General features: G+C 38.2%; 1 protein-coding gene and 1 pseudogene across 6 annotated transcripts in view; one reads left to right on the top strand and one right to left on the bottom strand.

Moving 5' to 3' along the window:
- The window catches only part of PIEZO2 (piezo type mechanosensitive ion channel component 2), a 641878-nt gene that overhangs the window by 201457 nt on the left and 417343 nt on the right, over positions 1-23078 (top strand). The window lies entirely within an intron of this gene.
- LOC150002914 (G2/mitotic-specific cyclin-B1 pseudogene) lies at positions 12561-13962 on the bottom strand (annotated as a pseudogene).

Below are 23078 nucleotides of genomic sequence, written 5' to 3'. Positions count from 1 at the left end.
TTGTCTGAGATATCATTGGCAAATATATTTTCCCATATGGTTGGCTTCCTTTTCATCTTGCTAATGTTTTCTTCAACTGATCAGAAACTCTTTAGTTTGATGTAGTCCCATTTGTTTATTCTTTTCTTTATTTCCCTTGCCTTAGGAGATATATCAGTGAAAATGTTACTGCGTTGGATATCTGAAATTTTCCTGCCTATTTTTTTCTCTAGGACTCTTATGGTGTCACAGCTTACATTTAAGTTTGATCCATTTTGAGTTTATTCTGGTGTATGGTGTAAGTTGGTGGTCTGGTTTCATTTTTTTGCATGTCCCTGTCCAGTTCTCCCAACACCATTTGTTGAAGAGGCTCTTTTCACTCCATTTGATGTTCCTTCCCCTTTTGTCAAATATTAGTTGACCATATAGACCTGGGTTTATTTCTGGGCTCTCTCTTCTGTTCCATTGATCTATACGTCTGTTCTTATGCCAGTACCAGACTGTTTTGATTACCGTGACCTTCGATATTAGGTATTGTGATTTTTCCTAATGTGTTCTTCTTTCTCAAAATTGTTGTGGCTATTTGGGCTCTTTTTTGGTTCCATATAAATTTTTGAAGTAATTTTTCTAGGTCTGTGAAAAATGTCATTGGTATTTTAATAGGGATTGCATTGAATCTATTCATTGCTTTGGGTAGTATGGACGTTTTTAATAATGTTGATTCTTCCCATCCATGAACATGGTATATGCTTCCATTTGTTTGTATCTCCCTTAATTTTTCTCTTCAGTATTTTGTAGTTTTCTGAGTACATGTCTTTTACCTCCGTGGTTAAGTTTATTTCTTGATACTTTGTTTTTCTTGTTGCTGTTGTAAATAGGATTTTTCTTTGAGTTTCTGTTGCTGAGATTTTATTGTTGGTGTACAGAAATGCCTTCGATTTCTGAATATTGACTTTGTACCCTGCCATTTTACTGAATTCACTTATTAGTTCGAGTACTTTTTTGTGGATTCTATAGGGTTTTCTATGTATACTATCATGTCATCTGCAAATATTGACAGTTTTACTTCCTCTTTTCCAACTTGGATGCCTTTTTTTTTCTCTTTCTTGTCTGATTGCTGTGGCTACAACTTCCAAGACTATGTTGAAAAAAGTGGAGAGAGCGGACATCCTTGTCTTCTTCCTGACCTCAGGGAGAATGCTCTCAGTTTTTGCCCATTGAATATGATGTTGGCTTCAGGTTTCTTGTATATGGCCTTTATTATGTTGAGGTATGCCCCCTCAATTTCCATTTTACTGAGAATTTTCATCATAAATGGGTGTTGTACTTTATCAAATGCTTTTTCTGCATCTATTGATATAATCATGTGGTTTTCGTCTTTCATTTTGTTTATGTGATGTATTACATTTATTGATTTGCAAATATTAAACCATCCTTGCATCCCTGGGATGAATCCCACTTGATTGTGGTGTATGATCTTTCTAATGTGTTGCTGAATCTGGTTTGCCAATATTTTGTTGAGGATTTTAGCATCTGTGTACATCAGCGATATTGACCTGTAGTTTTCTTTCTTTGTTGTGTCTTGACCTGGATTTGGAATTAGGGTAATACTGGCTTCATAGAAGGAGTTTGGGAGTCTTCCCTCTTCTTGGAACTTTTGGAATAGTCTTAGGAGGATAGGAGTTAGTTCTTTCCTAAATGTTTTATAGAATTCACCTGTGAGTCCATACGGTCCAGGGCTTTTGTGTGCTGGAGTTTTTTGATTACTGTTTCAATTTCACTAGTTTTTGTTTGTCTATTCAGGCTTTCTGCTTCTTCTTGACTCAGTTTTGGAAAACTATATGTTTCGAGGAATTTGTCCATTTCCTCTAGGTTGTCAAATTTATTGCCATACAGTTGTTCGTAGTAATTTTTTACAATCCGTTGTATTTCTGTGATATTGGTTTTGATTTCTCCTCTTTCTTTTCTGATTTTATTTATTTGGGTTCTCTCTTTTTCTTAATGAGCCTGGTTAAAGGCTTGTCAATTTTGTTTATCTTTTCAAAGAACCAGCTCCTGCTTATGTTGATCTTTTGAATTGTTAGTATAGTCTCTATGTCATTTAATTCTGCTCTTAACTTGATGATTTCCTTCCTTCTACTTGATCTGGGCCTTGCTTGTTATTCTTCCTCTAGTTTTTGTATCTGTAGCGTTAAATTTTTTATTGGATATTCTACTTGCTTTTTTAGGTAGGCCTGTATTGCTATGAACTTTCTTCTCAGGACTGCTTTCGCTGTATCCCATAGGTTTTGGGTTGTTGTGTGTTCATTATCATTCATTTCCTAAAACTTTTTGATTTCTTCCTTGATGTCATTATTAACCCATTCATTATTTAATAGCATTTTATTCATTCTCCATGAGTTTGAGTGTTTTTGAGTTTTTTCCTTGAGGTTGATATCCAGTTTTAAGCCATCATGATCTGAGAAGATGCTTGAAATAATTTCAATTTTCTTGAATTTTTTGAGGCTTGTTTTGTGTCCTACCATGTGGTCTATCTTTGAAAATGTTCCATGTGCACTTGAGAAATATGTATATTTTGCTTCTTTGGGGTGAAAAGTTCTATTTATATCGACTAAGTCCATTTGATCTAGAGTGTTGTTCAGTTCCTCAATATCTTTGGTGTTTTTTTGCTTCGAAGATCTGTCCATTGTTGACAATGGTGTGTTAAAGTCCTCTACTGTGAGTATGTTGCTGTCTATATCTTTCTTGGAGTCTTTCAAAATTTTCCTTACATATTTGGGTGCTCCTAAGTTGGGTGCATATATATTTATAAGGGTTATATCATATTAGTGGATTTTTCCCTTAAGTATTTTAAATGTCCTTCTTTGTCTTTTTTTATTACCTTTGCTGTGAAATTTGTTTTGTCTGATATAAATATTGCTACCCCAACTTTTTTATCATATCCATTTGCTTGAAATACTTTTTTCCATCCCTTCACTTTCGGTCTGTGTAGATCTTTTGTTCTAAGGTGGGTCTCTTGTAGACAGCATATATGTGGGTCATCCTTTCTAATACATTCAGCTACCCTATGTCTTTTGATTGGATTGTTTAATCCATTTACATTTAATGTCATTACCAATAAGTACTTATTCATTGTCATTTTCCTCCTTTATACTCGTGTTCCTCTCTGTCTCTCTCTGTTTCTTCATTTTAAAGCAGACCCTTTAGCATCTCTTGCAATGCTGGTTTGGTGGAGATGTTTTCTTTTAGCCTTCTTTTGTCTTGGAAACTCCTTATTTCACCTTCCATTTTGAATGAGAGCCTTGCTGGGTAGAGTATTCTTGGTTGTAGGCCTTTGTTTTTCATTGCTTGGAATATTTTTTGCCATTCCCTTCTGGCTTGTAGTGTTTCTGCTGAGAAATCTGATGATATACTTATTGGAGCTCCCTTGTATATTATTAGTTGTTTCTCTCTTGCTGCTTTTAGGATTCTCTCTTTGTCTTTGAATGTTGCCATTTTAATTATTATGTGTCTTGAAGTGGGCCTGTTGGGGTTCCTCTTCATTGGGACCCTCTGTGCTTCCTGGATTTGCGTGACTCTTTCTCTCCTCATGTTAGGGAAGTTTTCTGTCATTAGTTTTTCAAAGAGGTTTTCTATCCCTTGCTCTTCTTCTTCTCCTTATGGAATTCCTATGATATGGATATTATTACGTTTCATGTTGTCCTGCAGCTGTCTTAGAACCTCTTTAGTCTTGTTCAGTCTTTTTTCATTTTGTTGCACTGTCTGGGAGTTTTTGTCTACATTGTCTTCCAGCTTGCTGATCCGATTTTCTGCTTCCTCTAGCCTGTTTTTAATTCCTTCTACTGTGTTCTTCAATTCAGAGATCGTATTCTTCATTTCTTCCTGGTTCTTGATACCTTCTATGTCCTTTTTCATGCTAGTGTAATTCTCAGTAAGTTCCTTGTAGTTTTTCTGGAGTTCCCTGTAGTTTCCGCTGAGCTCATTGAGCTTCTCCATAATACATGTTTTGAATTCCATATCTGATAGTTTACTCCCCTCTATTTCATTTAGCACTCTTTCTGGGAATTCTACCTTTCCTTTCGATGGGGGGTTGTTTCTCTGTCTCCCCATTTTTGTGACTTCTATTGTTTGTTGGTGCTTCTTAGAATGATCTGCACTTCCTGGATCTGCCTCTGGTGGCATCAGATCATGTACCAGTCTGTCCTTAGGCAGCCTGTTGCAGACTTCCAGGGATCCACTGCCTTTGTTTTTCTTCTTTAGTTGTTAATCTATTCAATCTGTGATTACCCGTCATGCTTAAGGACCATGGGTGTGGCAGCTTAATTCCTGTAGGCAGGGCTTTTGCTTCCCCTCAGGCTGGTGCCATTTGGAGGGGAATGTTCTGCCTGCAGTACTGGGGATGAGTCAGCACTGTGACCTGGTCGGCTTCTCCCCCGGTCCTCCCCTCAAAGCCACTGCGCCAAACTTTCCCCAAGTGTGTCCAGTCCTCTCTGCCCTCCCTCTGCTTGAGCCCAGGGTAAGTGGGGGCCAAAATATTTTTGGACGTGATCCACTTGAGTGCTCTTTTTCTCCTGTTGTTTCTCTCCATCTAGCAAGAAACCCTGTGACTTTTTGCTTTTCACAGCTGGATACTATTTTACTCTCTACTCTGTTGCTGTAGGTTGGGAAGCCCAGCTGGGGGTTTAGACCCTGCCCTTCTCAGGGGGAACCCCCAGCTGCTGAGCTGTTTCTCAGTCCCTTCAGCTGCCAGCCGTGGGAGCCCAGTAAGCCCTTTCGCGTCTCCACTCTACCTACCGGTAACGTTGCGATGTAGCGGCCTTTTCTGTCTCTGCATGGTTATAAGACTGCTCTCCAGTTCATGTTTGGTTGGTTATTCCAGATGATATCTCCAAAATTAAGTTGTAAATCCAGACTGGTCATGGGAGGAGGTTAGTGTAGCTTCCACTTACTCCTCCGCCATCTTTTTCTGAATAACCTAATTTTTATAAGAGTGCTTTGACAATAGTGTCAATATAAGGTAAAACCAAATATCACATTGTTTTACAGACCAATGGGAATGTAAAAAAAATCAACCTAAATGACCACCTAAGCTTCCATTCCCTGAGTGTGCAATGATTATTGGAAATTTACACTTAAATTGCCCACACATTTCCATCTTTTTAATTATCAAATAGAAATTAAGCCTAATTAAAAGTTAGAAGCTATAGTAACATTATAGACTTTTCACAGTGTCTGTGGAGATTAGATAGGAGGTAAACAAAGACTGAACTGCTGTCAGTGTCCTAAGTGCTTGGTATATAGACAATTCCTGTACCATTAGTTTATGGATACATCATACTTAAGAAAATATGTGCTCATCAACTATGTGGGGGCACTTTAGTGGACATTTAGATGTCATAATGTGGCACTTAACAGAAGTTAAAGAGAATGCTGAAAATGTTTTTTTGAAGTTAAGACAAACAGTCATTCAGGTTTATATGTCCTTGAAAATATTTTACCTTCAAGAATAGGGCACATCTTGCTAACTTCTCCCCTAAATCTTCTTTATTATCTTTTTGTAAAGGGATAAGAACAATGGAATCCATTGGCAATATGCCTGTTTTCAATTACTTGCATGTTTATATTTAAGTTTCTTGGTGGCACTGGATATAAGGATTGTGGATTTAGTTTTCTTTGGGAATATAAGTCAAAGAGCAGCTAATTACTTTTTTGGTGACTTTTCCCCTAAGGCAATGGGTTGTCCAGACTGTGAATCTCTTATGAAAGTATAGCAGCTGAATGATAGAAAGGAAATATGAATGCCCATTGCAGTCTTACATTCTGTTTAAACTATAATTATAATTCTGTTATATGTGAGTATTAAACTAAAATTATCTAGCTTATTTCAAATATAAACATTGTCCTACTACAAGCAGTAATAAGGTCTTCATTAGCTATGGGAAGGAAATATTTAAATGTATTAAGTTAAATATACTACAAAAGGAAAGGGGTCAGCATGCATTCATCTTTCAATTTATGTAAGAGAAAAAAGTCAAACTCTAATATAGTAGATTTCAGTTGCCAGGAGAGATTAGTTTGATTCTGTCATTTATAACCTTAACCCCATTACATTATTCAATTGTTGGTAGTATAATTTAATTAAGAACCTTCTAAAAAAGTATAGCTATAGGAAACATAGATCAAATGTAAACAGATTCTTGTTAAATAGATGAATAAATAAAGAAATAAAATATTTAGCCCTGGCCAGGTTGCTCAGTTGGTTGGAGCATCTTCCCAATGCACCAAGGTTGTGGGTTTAATCACAATCACAGCATCACAGCACATACAAGAATCAACCAATGAATGCATGAATGAATGGAACAAGAAGTTGATATCTCTCTCTCTCTCTCTCTCTCTCTGTCTCTCTCTCTGTCTGTCTCTCTTTCTCTCCCTTCCTCTCTAAAATCAATAAATAAAAAAATAAATTTAATTTTAAAATGTTTTAAAGAGAGAAAAAATGTGTTTTAAAAGTTATTAAATCCTGCATCCTTTCAATCTATTAGGAGGCTTCTTGCATGTTATGACTAAAGGATTGGAAGTGACAGCTTGTAGTTAGGGGCCATGCCTCTTCTGTTTTTCTTTTCTTTTTTACTTTTTATACTACATAGAATAGTGTCTTATCTATTGTAAATGCACAATGAATAGATGTTGAATGAACAGATAAATTAAATGCATTTAAAAACTAACCTTACATTCAACTATTTCTCTATTCAACCAGGAAGATGTTCATAATACAATTACCCTTTAAAAAATATTTACTGGGCTTCCTCTTAGGATCAAGTCTTCTTTGGACTAAGTATATAAATACGGAGAAGGTAGACAGGAGTACCAACCTCATGACAGTTACCATAAAGGCAAAATATTGGCCAATATATTTAGATTCCTGTATTAGTTAATGACCCACAGATATCCATATACAGTTTTTGCCCATTTTCTCAAAGTCTCACAATCCAAGTTGGTGAGTTTTTAGAGAAAGTAGAGGTAGAGAATAAGTGGGTGTTAGTGAGTAAAGATACCTTGAATTACTGATTTCATCTGTGTGCACTTTGAGTAAAGATGTATTTCCTTGGTGCATTTCTACCCCCATAGGTCATATGGACATATGTGCAGTGCGTGGAGTCAGAATTTGGCTTCCAGAGGATTGTGTGATGAGGTGTTTTTCATTCCTGAGTTTTGTAGAGCATGCTATCCTTCTCAGAGCATTTTATGAACGTGAAATCACTATCTTGCAAGTATCTTGGGGAGTGCTCAGGCAGTATTTTGAATGGCTCAATTTTACAACTTTCAAAACCAAAGTGTAGAGTAATGATCTCTTTGAGGGCCTTTAGTTCCCTCTGGTTTGTGTGTTACTCAAACACACTTGCACTGGCACTAACACAATGCTGACACCTAGTAGGTATGTGGTACATATTTATTGAGTTAAAGCTATAGGGCACTTGACATGTGTTCTTGGTTAGGAACCTATTGACTACAAAAATTGTGAAGGTTTAGAAGTTCCTTCATAATCTTTTCTTTTCATGCAATGCCCACATGTATTCATAAGATTGCTGGAAATCTGAGATCAACATGTTGATATGTTTGATTTCTTCCGAGGTCCCTCTCCTTGTCTTACAGATGTCCATCTTCTCCCTGTGTCTTCACATGGTCTTCCATATGTGTGTGTCTGTCTCCTAACCTGGTCTTCTTATATGGATACCAGTCATATTGGATTAGGGCCCACCCATGGGATGTCATTTTAACATATATGAAGCATTATCTCTTTATGAACCCTATCTTCAAATGCAGTTAGTCTGAAGTACTGGGAATTAGGACTTCAGCATAAGAATCTGAAGGAGAAACAACTCATCCCATAACGCAACACATTTTTTTTCAGTGCCCCCCCATTTATATTATTAGTTTGCATGAATACAAAGAAGTGTAAAAGTTTTAAAAATTAAGATTGATGTACACTTCCATAGTCTGCCTTGACCAGTCTATTTGCTGAGCCCTCATCTGGAATCTTCTGCACAGTGGTTCAACCATAGTTCATTATGGAGTTTTTATAAGAAACCCATTATCTGACTCAGCACAGAGCAATGTAAGGCCCGCCCCCAAGTAGCTTTCATGAACAGTAACCTCCATGAATCTGCACACACTTCAGAGACTCCTTAGTTAGCCAAACATTACTTAATAAGACCCCTTAGCATATATTGTCCAATTAAATAATGGCTCCACCTCAAGAACACCCAACCACAATTTCTGTTTTGAAGCAATCTTTGATTTATATAACAAAAGAAAAAGTTAAAGAGATTTTTTTAGTATATTTTATTGATTATGTTGTTACAGGTGTCCTGATTTCTTTTCCCTTTGCTCCCCTCCACCCAGTACCCCCTTCCCTCCAGCAATCCCACACCTCCTTAGTTCACACCCATGGGTCGTTCAGATAAATTCTTTGGCTTTACCCTTTTCTATATTATTCTTAACTTCCCCCTTTCTAATTTGTACCTACCAATTATGCTTCTTAATCCTTTCTCCATTTCTCCCCTTTCCCTCTTTCAGCTGATAACCTTCCAAATGATCCTGATACTTGGTTTTCTTAGTTTTTTAATTTTTAAATTTTTATTCTTCAGATTCTGCTGTTGATAGTTCTAAGTTTGTTGGCATTTTAATGTTCATGTTTTTATCTTCTTTTTCTTAAATAAGTCCTTTTAACATTTCGTATAATAAGGGCTTGGTGATAATGAACTCCTTTAGCTTTGCATTGCCTGGGAAGCACTTTATCTGCCTTTCCATTCTAAATGATAGCTTTACTGGATAAAGTAATCCTTGCTTTTCATCACCTTGAATACTTCTTGCCAGTCCCTTCTTGCCTGCGAAGTTTCTTGTGAGAAGTCAGCTGATAGTTTTATAGGCACTGCATTTGTAGGTAACTCTCTGCTTTTCTCTTGCTGCTTTTAAGATTCTCTCTTTATCTTGAACCTTTGGCATTTTAATTATGTGTCTTGTGGTTCTCTTTGGGTCTAGTTTGTTTGGGACTATCTGTGCTTCCTAGACTTGTATGTCTATTGCTTTCACCAAATATGGGGAGTTTTCCTTCATTATTTTTTCACATAAGTTTTCAGTTTCTTGCTTTTCCTCTTCTCCTTCTGGCACCCCTATGATTCGGATGTTGACATGTTTAAAGTTGTCCCAGAGGTTTCTAAGCCCTTCCTCATTATTTTCAATTCTTGTTTTCTCATTCTGTACTGGTCAACTGTTTATTTCTTCCTTAAGTTCCAAATCATTGATTTAAATACTGGTTTCCTTCCCTTCACCATTGGTTTTGTGTGGATTTCCCTTCATTTCATTTAACACAGACTTCACTTCTTTCCTTATGCGTTTTTCATACTTAAGCATATCTCTCAAGTCTGTGAGCATCTTTATCACCAGTGGTTTGAACTCTGTGTCTGTTAGGTTGGCTACCGCCTCGTTGCTTATCTCTATCACTGGAACCTTGATCCATTCCCTTTTTTGTGCCATACTTCTCTGCCTCTTCATCTTGACAGGCTCCTGTGTTTGTGTCTGTGTCTTACGTAGAGTTGTCACACCTGTTATGTTATAAGGGGCAAAGCCTTAGCTATTCGTCAGTACAGTGCAACCCATTCACCACATTGTGGTGCTGTATGTGGAGTAGGGGTCTGAAAGGGAACAATGCTGCTTGTTCAGCACTCACACCCTTTCCAAGCACTTCTGCTTCCTGTATGGGACTGGCACCCCTCTAGCTGTTGCCCTGGCCATTGTTCCCAGAATGGGTGGGTCTACAGACATTATAGGACTGTGGTGTCCCTCTAAATAAGTGAACTGTGCTGAGAGGCTGGCAGTTTCTTCCTCCGCCCCAACCCGCCCTGGTTTTCACAGTCAGAAGCAATGAGGCTTTATTTTCCCCAGCACTGACACTGTGAGCTACACAGTCTGGTCTGGTGCTTGGAGCACTCCCCAGGTGTCCCTTCCTACTTTAATGTGTTACTGTGCTTTCTGCTGGCTGGCCATAGCCACTACCACCACACCATATTCTCTCCACACTGGCTCTGCCCCTCCTACTTATTTGGGTGAGTATTTCTTCTTTGTATCTTTCTTTGTTGGACTTCCATGCGGCTTGATTTTCTGGAACTCCTAGTTGTCTCTAGTTTTGAGGTAGTTGTATTCCTTCTTAGTTGTGGAAAGAGACAACACATCTACCTATGTCTCCATCTTGGCTGGAAGTCTCAAGTTACACAGATTTTGAAGGTTTTGAAAAAAATTACGTAACTAGTTATGTAGCAAATTTAACTCTCAGTACAGTTGAAGGGATAATATAAAAAGATAAAAACAATTATTATTGTATGAAAATTTTTATGCCAATTTACCTATTGAATTAATTATCTGATAGCTTTATTATTGTTCATAGCAGGAGGGCTCCAAAATATGTATAATCTTTAAGCTTCTGAAGAGCAGCACACATGTCTTTGTGCCTTAAGCCTTCAGAACCCCTTATCATACTCTCTACCCTTGGTCCCTCACCCCTTTGGAAAAATGAGCTCTTCCAGTACTAGGGCTGTATGTTGTTTACCTTGGTCACCATACCAACCATTATAATACTGGCATGTATATAATATGCAGCCAGCAAATGTTAGTATGGATGAGGTAATGATTAAGAGATATGCAAAGGATAGAACTATGGACCATAAAAGTGATTTGGGATCTGTAAGTTCAGAGCTGGAGGTCTATAAGTTACCAAGGGTCAAAAACTGGGGTATGTAGCAGAAACAAGAAAACCCAATAAAGAATGGGGTCCAGTGGACTGCCAAAGACAGATGGTCATAGGCAACCAATTGGGGGACTGGGAAAGTCATTGGGCCATAGTATGTGCAGGTGGTCAGAATGGGAGGCAGTCACAAGAGTTAACTAGCTGCTGGTTACATGAATTAATTCAGATGAAGCATGTGTTTGGGATTTGCTTTGATGTTTCTTGGATGGGCAGAACCTGGTGCTGTGGTGTGGCTGGCCTGTTTCCAATGCATAGACAGTGTCTTGGTGATTAGCACAAGGCCACTGCTATGGATGGAATGCATGTTGCAGGCAAAGGTAGTGCAATAATTTTCTAGATTATCTTGCAAAAAGCTTCCTTTTTGTTTTAAGGGGACGTTTCTAAATTCAGAGACTTTGATGCCCACCAAGTGATTAAAGGGAAAGCTTGTGAAAGGGAGTCCCAGGTTTAGGTGTTTCTCTGTATATACACATGTTACCTCTTTGTCAAATACACATTACATCTTCCAAATGAGGAAGAAGCTATTTCCTCTAAAGACAATAAGAAACCGGTGGGACTCCACCTAACTTGGTGGGGATAAAGGGCAGATTTTTATATTTAGTCATATATTTACTATTGGTGTATTCCTCATTCCATCCTGTAGATCTGAGTTACCAGTTAGTATGATTTTTTTTTTCCTGAGGAACATTTAGTACCCCTTAGAGTGCAGGTTTGTTGTTTGTTAATCCTCTTGATTTTTGTTTGTCTAAAACTGTTTTTATGTTTGCCTTCTTTTTTTTTTTTAATTTTGTTTTTTGGTTTTTCAATTACAGTTATCAGTTTTTCCCCCATTGCTCTCCCCCACCCAGCCCACCCCTTCTCACACAATCATATCCCGCCCCGTTGTTCATGAGTCATTTATACACGTTCCTGGACTAAATCCTTCCTTTACTTATCCCCCTTCTCTTCCTCCCCTCTCCCCCCTATTGACTGCTATTCTGCTCTTTGTCCGATTTAGTTCATTTGTTTATGTTGTTATTTAGTTTTCTCTATTAGGTGATATCATATGGTATTTTTCTTTCTTTGTCTGGCTTATTTCAATAAGCATAATTCTCTCTAGTTCCATCCATGTTGTTGCAAATGGCAGGAGTTCCTTCTTTCTTTCTGCTGCAAAGTATTCCATTGTGTAAATGTACCATAGTTTTTTGATCCACTCATCTACAGATGGGCACTTAGGCTGTTTCCAGCACTTAGCTATTGTAAACAGTGCTGCTATGAACATAAGGGTGCTTAATAAGTTCTTTTGAAATAGAGTTTTAAGATTTTTTGGGTATAATCCTAGCAGTGGAATTGCTGGTTCAAAAGGCAGTTCCATTTTAAGTTTTTTGAGGTAATTTCATACTGTTTTCTGCAATGGCAGCACCGTCTGCATTCCCACCAAAGTGCAGTAGGGTTCCCGTTTCTCCAAATCCTCGCCAGCACTTGTTTGTTGATTTGTTGATGATGGCCATTCTGACTGGTGTAAATTGGTATCTCATTGTGGTTTTTATTTGCATCTCTCTGATGGCTAGTGATGTTGAGTATTTTTTCATGTGTCTATGGCCCTTCTGTATGTCCTCTTTGGAGAAGTGTTTGTTCAGTTCCTTTGCCCATTTTTTAATTGGGTTGTCTGTTTTCTTTTTTTTTTTTTAAGGAACATAGCTTTATTAAAAGTAAATGTAACATATAATATACATGGATAGCACATGGTGCCAATTGTATTTGCAGATATTACAGTACTCAAACTCAAGTTCACAAGTTACACCTTTGCCACAGCCTTGGCTAAATCTTGAACTAGTGCAGAATTCAGCTGTGCTAGAGTGATGATCTTAGCATCCTTAGACGTGGCATACTTGTTCTTGATAGTCATGTGCTTTGTAAGCCCACAGTTCACCATGACTATATTCTTAGCAAGGTGTTGCATAACAACTAGAAGGGATTCTTCAGTGTATGACAGGTAATTCTGTAGAACTGGTGTCCATTCACCATTATCGAGAACTTTCAGTGCTAAACAAAAAGCTCCTGCTGCAATCTGAAAAGGAGGAAAGTGCACCATATCGTAGTCTAACATAGTTAGTTCCATCAGGTATTTAGCCAAAGTATGTTGCTCCACATCGACCTCTCCAATCTTAGATGCTCTCCGAAGGAAATGCAGGGGTAGAGGATGACCCAGACTTAAAATTTAAAGCTCTCAGAATCTTCATTTCCATCTGTCTGATTTGGAGCTTCGTGTAAGTTTTGTCAGTCACAAAGGCAAAGTCACCAATTTCTGGAGGGTACATTTCTTCATATTTGCTCGCAATAAACATGGCAGTGACACCAACTAGCTGCAGCATCTTCTTGGGCACAAAATTATTCTGCATGAACCGATCAGTAATGGAAACAGTCATGTACATGGTCTCCTGCAGTAATCTGAATTTCATTTGAATCTGCACCAGCCAATCAATTAGTATGACTCTCATGTTTCCAGTGACTTCACGACCCAGAAGGTATTTTGGTCTGACTGCTTGCTCTTCCTCAAGTTGTCTCAGATAAGTATAGATATCTTTCACATATTCACTACAAAGGTTTGGATCAGCTTCATCTTCTGCATCCACATAATTCACTGCAAGAATTACATCAGAGAAAGCCTAACACAGATATTCTTCTGCAGGGGCACAGCCAGAGGTTTCCACTGGGCATGGAGAAGGGGCATCAACCAAAATAGGCTCTGGCAAAAGTTTTTCTTCTTTAGCAGGCTCAGGTTCTGGCACCAGCAGTGGCGCCAGTTCCAGCACAGGCACAGGCTCAGGCTCAGGCTCAGGCTCGAGTGCCTTTTCCAGAGGTTTTGGTAGTTTTTTAGCAATAACTTTTCCAGCAGTTAAAGGTTTTGCCTCCTTTTTCAGAGGGAATTTGGCCTGTGGTTTTTCACTGACGTTGTTTCCGATGTCTCCAAGTGCTGTTCTTGGCCGCAGCCTGGCCTTGGAGGCTGCAGCAGTGGCCACAGGCACGCGCTTTGCACCTGCCATACTGATCTTCGCCTTATTTTCAGCATTAATTTTCGTGTTCCTGGTGACCCTGAGCGCCATGGCTTCCTCTTCACCAGACAGCAGATCAGTGGGGAGAAGCAAAAACGAGAGCCCTGAGAAGCTGGGGACCTGATTCCAACAGAGATCAACGACCGTTCCTCCGCAGCACGCTCAATTGGGTTGTCTGTTTTCTTGATGTTGAGTCATATAAGCTCTTTATATATTTTGGAGATCAGTCCCCTCCTGAGATATCATTGGCAAATATATTTTCTCATATGGTTCATTTCCTTTTCATCTTGCTGATGTTTTCTTTTGCTGAGCAGAAACTCTTTAGTTTGATGTAGTCCCAATTGTTTGTTTTTTCCTTTATTTCTCTTGCCTTAGGAGATGTACCTGTGAAAATATTGTTACATGGGATATCTGAAATTTTCCTGCCTGTTTTCCTCTAGGACTTTTATGGTGTCACAGCCTACATTTAAGTTTTTGATCCATCTTGAGTTTATTCTCGTGTGTGGTGTAAGTTGGTGGTCTAGTTTCATTTTTTTGCACGTCCCTGTCTGGTCCTCCCAGCACCATTTCTTAAAGAGGCTCTTCTCACTCCATATTATGTTCATTCTTCCTTCATCAAATATTAGTTGACCGTATATTTCTGGATTTATTTCTGGGCTTTCTATTCTGATCTATATGTCTGATCGGATCTATATGTCTGTTCTTACGCCAGTACCAGACTGTTTTGATCACAGTGACTTTGTGGTATTGTTTGATGTCTGGTATTGTGATTCCTCCTGCTGTGTTCTTCTGTTTCAAGATTGCTTTTGCTATTCGGGGTCCTTTTTGGTTCCATGCGAATTATTGGAGTATTTGTTCTGGCCTGTGAAATATGTCATTGGTATTTTAATAGAGATTGCATTAAACCTGTAAATTGCTTTGGGTAGTATGGCCATTTTGATGATGTTGATTCTTCCCATCCAAGAACATGGTATTTGCTTCCATTTATTTGTATCTTCCTTAATTTCTTTCTTCAATGTTATGTAATTTAGAGAGTACAGGTCTTTTATCTCTTTGGTTAAGTTTATTCCTAGGTATTTTATTTTTCTTGTTGCTATAGTAAATGGTATTTTCTTTTTTGTCTCTCTGATATTTTATTGTTGATGTACAGAAATGCCTTAAATTTCTGTATGTTTATTTTGTACCCTGCTATTTTGCTGAATTTACTTATTATATTAAGAAGTCTTTTAGTGGAGTTTATAAGGTTTTCTAGGTATACTATCATGTCATCTGTATATAATGATAGTTTTACTTCTTCTTTCCGAATTTGGTTGCCTTTTACTTCTTTTTCTTGTCTGATCGCTGTGGCTAGGACTTCCAACACTATGTTGAATAGAAGTGGTGAGAGTGGACACCCTTGTCTTGTTCCTGACCTCAGGGGGAATGCTTTCAGTTTTTGTCCATTGAATATGATATTGGCTTTAGGTTTCTTACATATAGCCTTAATTATTTTAAGGTATTCTTCCTTTATTTCTATTTTGCTGAGTGTTTTCATCATAAATGGGTGTTGTACTTTATCAAATGCTTTCTCTGCATCTATTGATATGATCATGTGATTTTTGTCTTTCATTTTGTTTAGGTGATGTATTATATTTATTGATTTGTGAATATTAAACCATCCTCGCATCCCTGAGATGAATCCCACTTGATCGTGGTGTATGATCTTTTTGATGTATTGCTGGATCCTGTTTGCCAATATTTTGTTGAGGATTTTAGCATCTATGTTCATCAGCGATATTGGCTTGTAGTTTTCTTTCTTTGGTGTGTCTTGACCTGGTTTTGGAATTAGGGTAATACTGGCTTCATATAAAAGAGTTTAGGATTTTTCCCTCTTCTTGGATTTTTGGAATTGTTTTAGGAGGGTAGGAGTTAGTTCTTCCCTAAATGTTCTGTAAAATTCACCTGTGAAGTCATCCGGTCCAGGGCTTTTGTGTGCCGGGAGATTTTGGATTACTGTTTCAATTTCCTTCTTTGTTATTGGTCTGTTGAGACCTTCTACTTCTTCTTGATTCAGTTTTGGAAGATTTTATGTTTCTAGAAATTTGTTCATTTCTTCTAGGTTGTCAAATTTCTTGTCATACAGTTGTCTGTAGTTTCAAGGCATTGTGTCCTTGAAAAGATGCTTGATATAATTTCAATTTTCTTGAATTTGTTGAGTCTTCTTTTGTGTCCTATCATGTGGTCTATCTTTGAAAATGTCCTATTTGCATTTGAAAAGAATGTATATTTTGCTTCCTTGGGGTGAATAGTTCTATATATATCAGTTAAGTTCTTTTGGTGTAGTATGATGTTTAATGCCTCAATATCCTTGGTGTTTCTTTGCTTCGAAGATCTGTTTATTGTTGATAATGGAGTGTTAAAGTCCCCTATTATGAGTGTGTTATTGTTAATATCCTTCTTGTGGTCTTCTAGTATTTGCTTTATGTATTTGGGTGCTCCTATGTTGGTTGCATATATGTTTACCAGGGTTATATCTTCTTGATGGATTGTTCCCTTAAGTATTATGAAATGTCCTTCTTTGTCTTTTTTTATTGCCCTTGATTTGAAATCCGTTTTGTCTGATATGAGTGCTGCTACCTCAGTTTTTTTTTTTTTTTATGTCCATTTGCTTGGAATACTTTTTTATATCTCTTTACTTTCAGTATGTGTAAATCTTTTGTTTTGAGGTGTGTTTCTTGTAGACAGCAAATATGTGGGTCCTGTTTTCATATCCACTCTGTTACCCTATGTCTTTTAATTGGAGCATTTAATCCATTTACATTTAAGGTTATTATTGATGTATTTATTCATTTCCCTTTATATCTGTGTTCATCTCCTCTTTTTTTCTTCTTTTTCTTAAAACATTCTCTTTAGCATCTCTTGCAATGCTGGTTTGGTGGAGATGTATTCTTTTAGTCTTCCTTTGTCTGGGAAACTTCTTATTTCACTTTCCTGTTTGAATGAGAGCCTTGCTGGGTAGAGTATTCTTGGTTGTAGGCCTTTGTTTTTCAGTGCTTGAAATATTTTTGACCATTCCCTTCTGGATTGTAGTGCTTCTGTTGAAAAGTCGGTCGATAGCCTTACCGGAGCTCCCTTGTATGTTATTTGCTGTTTTTCTCTTGCTGCTTTTAGGATTCTCTCTTTGCCTTTGAATGTTGCCATTTTAATTATGATGTGCCTTGGAGTGGTTTTTTGGGGGTTCTTCTTCATTGGGACTCTCTGTGCTTCTGGAACTTGCATAACTTTTTCTCTAATCAGGTTGGGAAAATTATCTGTCAATACTTCTCCTATCAGTTTTTCTATGCCATGCACCTTTTCTTCTCCCTTACTTATTCCAATGATCCTGATATTATTTCTTATCATGCTATCCTGTAATTCCCTTACATCTTGTTCATATTTTTTCAATCTTTTTTTGCTTTGTTGTGTTGTCTGGGAACTTTTTTCTACATTGTCCTCTAACTCACTGATCCGATCCTCTGCTTTGTTTAGCCTGCTTTTGATTTATTCTACTGTGTTTTTCAATTCAGAGATTGTATTCTTCATTTCTTTCTGGTTCTTGTTAATAGTTTCTATGTCCTTTTTTTATGCCAGTGTAGTTCTCTGTAAGTTCCCTGTAATTTTCTTGGAGCTGTTGGTAACTTCCTTTGAGGTTGTCGTAGTTGTTTTTGAGGTTGTCGGGTATATTGAGCTTCTCCACCACCATTGTTTTGAGTTCCATGTCTGATGTTTGTGCTATGTCTATTCCATCTACCTCTCTTTCTGGGGATTCTTCTTTTCTTCTCATTGAGAGGTTGTTTCTGCGTGTTCCCATGTTGGATTCTTCTTGTTTGTTTTTGTTATTTGGATTTGTCTGCTTTGACTTCCCATCTTTGTGGTATGAGATTCTTTATAGGAAATATGGGGGTTTCAGTGGTGCAGTGTCTTTGATCTCCTGAGCCTGATGTTCTTGAGATACCCTTTATGTCTTTTGTTTGTGCTGTTTGGTTATATTTCAGATGCTTTTGGTAGGATTTTCCCTCTTGCTAGTTGACTGAGAGCCACTCTGTCCACTTTGTTTTGAGTTCTTTTGTGGAGCTGCTGTAAGAAACATAAACACACAGCCCAGGCAGGAAACCCACACCCTCAAAAATATCCTCCACCCTCTATCCCGCTATCGTCAGCCAATGAGCCAGTATTAATATAAATGTAGAGAGATTAGGGCTTTTATACTATAGGAAGAATAGATAAGAGTTGTTTTTAAAGAGGAAAAATATGATTTTTGAGAGAGGGCATGATAGATTAATAATAGTAGCAAGTAATGTCGAGACTATGCAAGACAGTAGATAATATTACATTGTATGTTAATAATAATAAAAGAAAAGGAGGGAATAATGCAGAATATAGTAAGAAAGTGGAATTGTATAGTATTAGATTTATATAGTAGTTATATTCTATTTACTTAGTGTGAAAGGGAGGCTAATCTAGACAGACAAACAAATAAACAAAACTTAAAGAGGTAGGATGAGAAGGAGAGATGGTTTGACACAAATTAAAGAGATATTTAAAAAAAATTTTAAGTAAAAATTAAAATTAAAATTAAAAATAAGAAATTAGAAAAAAATAAAATCAAATAAAATACAAATAAAAAACTAAAATAGAAATATAAATTTAAAAAATATATAAAAAGAAAGTTTTTACTCTGTTCAGCCTTTGTGTGTCGTCTTCTTTTTCTGGATCCACAGCTGGTCTATTGAGGCAGGCCAAAGGTTTCTGTTCCACGAATCAGCAGTGTGCGCCTGTGGTGGCTGGCGTGCTTGTTGGATCTGGCAGGGGTGCTTGTGCATGTGTGCACGTGCGCTGGCAATGTGGCCTTAGCGCTAGCCTCTGACCTGCCAAGCCATGCTCAGGGAGTTGGTCTCGTGCCTCTTGGGGTGGGGCCCTGGACACTTGTGCACAGTGGAAGTGAGTGTCTGTGAGTTGCCGCTGCCCGCTGTTCCTGCACCTCAGCTCCCTGCAGTTCCCACACCCGCTTGGGTGGGCATGAGCAGAGCCCGCGCAAGTGGTCTGTGCTCCCGCCTGGTGCCCACTGGAGCTGGCCAGGGGTATCTGCGCACGGTCTTCTGCATGCCTAGCGGGCCCTCCCTTCGCCTGTTGGAGCACTGATCTTATGTCTGTTGAGGTGTGTCTGAGAGGCACCTGGATGTGCAGCCCCGCGCACCTGGGCCAGCGACTGAGGCACTTCCGTGTGTGTGCCTGCGCAACCCAAGGGGAGGGTTGGGAAGTGGGCGAGCACACTTCTGCGCCTGTGCTCCTCAAGAATGTCCTATCACCCCGACTTTTCCTCCCCTCTCCGCTGTCCACAAAAGAAAATATATATAGGAAAATAACGTTCTCACATGCACAGCAGTATGCTGTTTCTTGTCTTTCAGTGCCAGATGCCACCTGGCCCAGACCTGGCTCTGCCAGGGGGCAGAGATCCACTCTCCTCCCGATTCCTCTCTGGGGAAGCCTGTGGTCGCCAAAAGGCCTTTGTATACTTCCAGCCGCAGCTCGGGTAGCCACCCTAGTCAGAAACACCATCTTGTCCCTTTTTCCTCCGCTATCCTTACCAAACAGGTTGTTCCCAGATTGTTTTCTCTAATCCAGCAGTGCCAAGCCTTGACTCCTGCCAGTGTCAAGCTGCTTACTGAGATGTTCTGTCTGCAATTAGTCCAAACTACAGACGAGTTTCAGGAGCCAGAAAGTGCAGCCTCCCCTCACTTCTCTGCCATCTTCTCCCTGCCTTCATTTTTTATTGTATTTTTCCATTAGCAGTTATCTCCCTTATATCTCCCGACCTCCCACAATCACCACACTGTTTCCATGTCCATAAGTTATTTATCAATTTTGCTTGATCCCTCTACCTCTTATCCACTGCCGCAGAACTGTCAGCCTGCTCTCCGTCTATGAGTTTGTCTCTGTTTTGCCTGCTAGTTCAGTTTGTTCGTTAGATTCAACATATAATTGAAATCATACTGTATTTGTCTTTTTCTGACTTGCTTATTTTACTTAGCGTAATGTTCTCCAGGTCCATCCATGCTGCCTCAAATGGTAAAATTTTATTTTATTTTTTTACAGCCAAGTAGTATTCATTGTGTAAATGTCCCATAGTTGTTTTATCCATTAATCTACTGATGGACACTGGGGCTGCTTCTATATCTTGGCAACTGTAAATAAAGCTGCAATGAACATAAAGGTGCTTATCTTCTTTCAAATTAGTATTTTGGACTTTTCAGATAAATTCCCAGAGGTGGAATCACCACACAAGAGTCAGAATGGCTATCATCAATAAATCAGCAAATAAATGCTGGCAAGGATATGGAGAAAGGGGAACCCTTTTGCACTTTTGATGGGAATGCAGATTGGTACAGCCACTGTGGAAAACAGTATAAAAATACCTCAAATTTTTTTAAATTAAAAATGAACTGCATTATGCCTTCATTTTTGAAGGATAGGTTTGGTTAAAAAATATTCCCCTCTCCATTCAGCATAACAAATATGTTATTATAACATTTTTGTCTTCCACAGTTTTTTATGATATTAGTCATAAATCTTGTCATTGATCATCTTTCATGTGCTATTTTTCTTCGGTTCCTTTAAAATGTTTTCTTTTTTCTTATACTTTCAGTATTTTAATTATGATGCAGTGGTATTTCTCTTTGAGCTTATTATGCTTGGGGTTCCTTGAGATTCTTAAATCTCTACAAGTAAGAATTACCTGGAAAGGGCATTAAGGACATTTTGGGTCATATAAATGTTCTAGATCTTGTAAAGGTTGCTTCACAGATGAAAACAATTTCTAGAACTCATTGAATTTTACACTAACTATTGTATTTATGCATTTCACTTTATTCAGACTAGACAGATGACTTAAGTGTCTTAAAACTTTTATGTTAAAAAAAAGTATAATCTATGGAAGCTAGATGTATTAACTTTCTTAATAAATAAGTGTATTATGACTAAGCCTGGGAATTAAATTTACTGTTTTGTTTCTGAGGACACTTCTAAAATCTCTGCACATGTTTTTAATTTTCTAACTTAATAAAGTCCTAAATTATGAAGTCTTTGTTAAAATTAAAAAAAGGTAATGTTATTTCAAAAGGATACTTTAAGGTCATTTAGACTATTAGTGAAGGATCTTCATACTAAGAATATACTCCAGAGTCAAATAACAAATAAAACCAAAAAGGAAGTATCTTAAGATCTGAGGGGTGTGTGTGTGTGTTGTGTATGTGTGTGTGTGTGTGTGTGTGTGTGTGTGAGAGAGAGAGAGAGAGAGAGAGAGAGAGAGAGAGAGAGAGAGGGAGCGAGGGAGAGGAAGGTCATGACTGAACTGGAAGATGATGGAAAGGAGGGATTTGTGAACTTGGCTGCTCTATTTCACAGCAGATGTAGATGTGTGAGTGAATGGCCAGTAAGATAATACCAGGCACATTTCTTAATTTCAATAAATTTAACCATGAGGAGACAAGTTTTGCCTATTTCTTTCCCTGTCATATGCTATTATCCTGCTTCCTTCAATCTTTTACCATTGAAGATTAAATACTTTTACATTGTGTTCTCCATGCAGCTGTGTTAACAGCTGTAAATTACCATATGACTTAATAGGTTCACTGCTACATTTCATTCATTTGTTCATTCATTTAACCAATATTTATTGTGTGCTATCTGCTAAACACTTTTCTATATATTGGGAATATAGTGATAACTAAGCAGGACAGAATGGGCTCTTGAACTTGTAAAATTTACATTTGAAAGAGACAGATGATTAAAAAAGTAATAAATAAAATAAAGTAATGGCAAGTGGTGAGGTGTACAGAACAGGATAATATGCTAAGGAGCACCTGTTTTAGCTTGGATGACCAAGGAAATTTCAAAACTCTGATCTGAGACCTGAACAAAAGGAAGGAGAGTGTCATGTACAATCTAAAAATAGAAGTAGCATTGTCTTATTGCCAGTTTCACAGAAACAAAAAATACCACTGTGGCAATGATAAAATTTCATTAAAAGGCTGTTCTTTAAAAAAATATGCTAGGCTCTTTCTGGAGAGACAAGTTGAGGATAATAGATGGCTTTTAATGGAGACCAACTCCCTTTGCAGATCAGTCACTCATCTGTTGCTTGTGAGCACAAACAACAAACAGAAGGCAGTGCTGGCTGACAGCTGCCTGACCTGGTTCCCCAGCCTGAGGAGGAAGCTCAGGGCTAAAGAGAGTAAACACAGTAAACACAGCAGGTCATAAGTCATAGTAACCTGGTGCATGTTCCCTGTGGTGGCTTGGAGCAGGATGTAAGGGGGGAGACAAGATAACAGCACACACAGTCTCTCCTGATGAGTTAGCAAGGACAGAAAGACTCCTGGACAACTAAGCTGGGCATCCCATGACAATGGAAAAGCAGATGTAAAAAAAGCTTGATGAATGTAGTGGACACTCGGAAGCAGTATTGACAGCCCCTAATGCACACCTGCCTTTAACGAGCACCACTCAGGTATGTGGTGGCACCCCAGCACCCAAGGTTCTGCAGCTTCATCAATGTAAAGCTGAAGGGTGAAACTCCTTCTTTATGCAGCTCTTCATGCCTGACATTGCATAAATGGAGAACTAGATTTTCTTGAAAACAGACGTAAAAGAAAAAAGACAAAGGCAAAGTTATATGGGATATAAAAAAATGAAGTAGCAGGGTAGACATTTTCTCAGAGTCAAATTTATTTTTTTCCTAAAGGAATTGCAGGATAACTGTGTGGGAGACATCTAAAGCTAATTGCTGGAAGAACGCTCCATGGGGAATAAGCCTGCCTTGGAGGGAATGGACTCAATAACCTAATTGTTTTCTACCATTCATTACCATTTGTAGGTCCCTTGGTGCAGAATTTGGCAAACTGGCCTAGTAGAATAACAAGAAATATGAGGACTTCTTATTGGCTTGATGCAAAATATTCCTGCCAACATGTATTGAGATCAGTACACAAGAACCACCTTTTCTCATTTATGTGATTTTTATTTATTATTATGTCCTTTCAGTAACCATTTAATGAGATCTAATGTGTGGAGTGCTGTGCTAGGCACTTGAAATGTCTAGAGAGGTGTGATATTTGGCTCCTACCTTCAAGAAACTTATAGTCTGGTGAGCATTAGGAAATGCACAAATCAAATATCTCAAGCCATGTGTTGGACAGGATTCTCCTCTCAGAGCACTGTGTGTTGAACACAGTGGGTGCAGG

The sequence above is a fragment of the Furipterus horrens genome, unplaced genomic scaffold (genome assembly GCF_987537825.1).
Source record: "Furipterus horrens unplaced genomic scaffold, mFurHor1.1.pri manual_scaffold_8, whole genome shotgun sequence".
NCBI lineage: Eukaryota > Metazoa > Chordata > Mammalia > Chiroptera > Furipteridae > Furipterus > Furipterus horrens.
The sequence above is the reverse complement of the archived record's forward strand: the minus strand, read 5'-3'. Positions and strand labels throughout refer to the sequence as shown.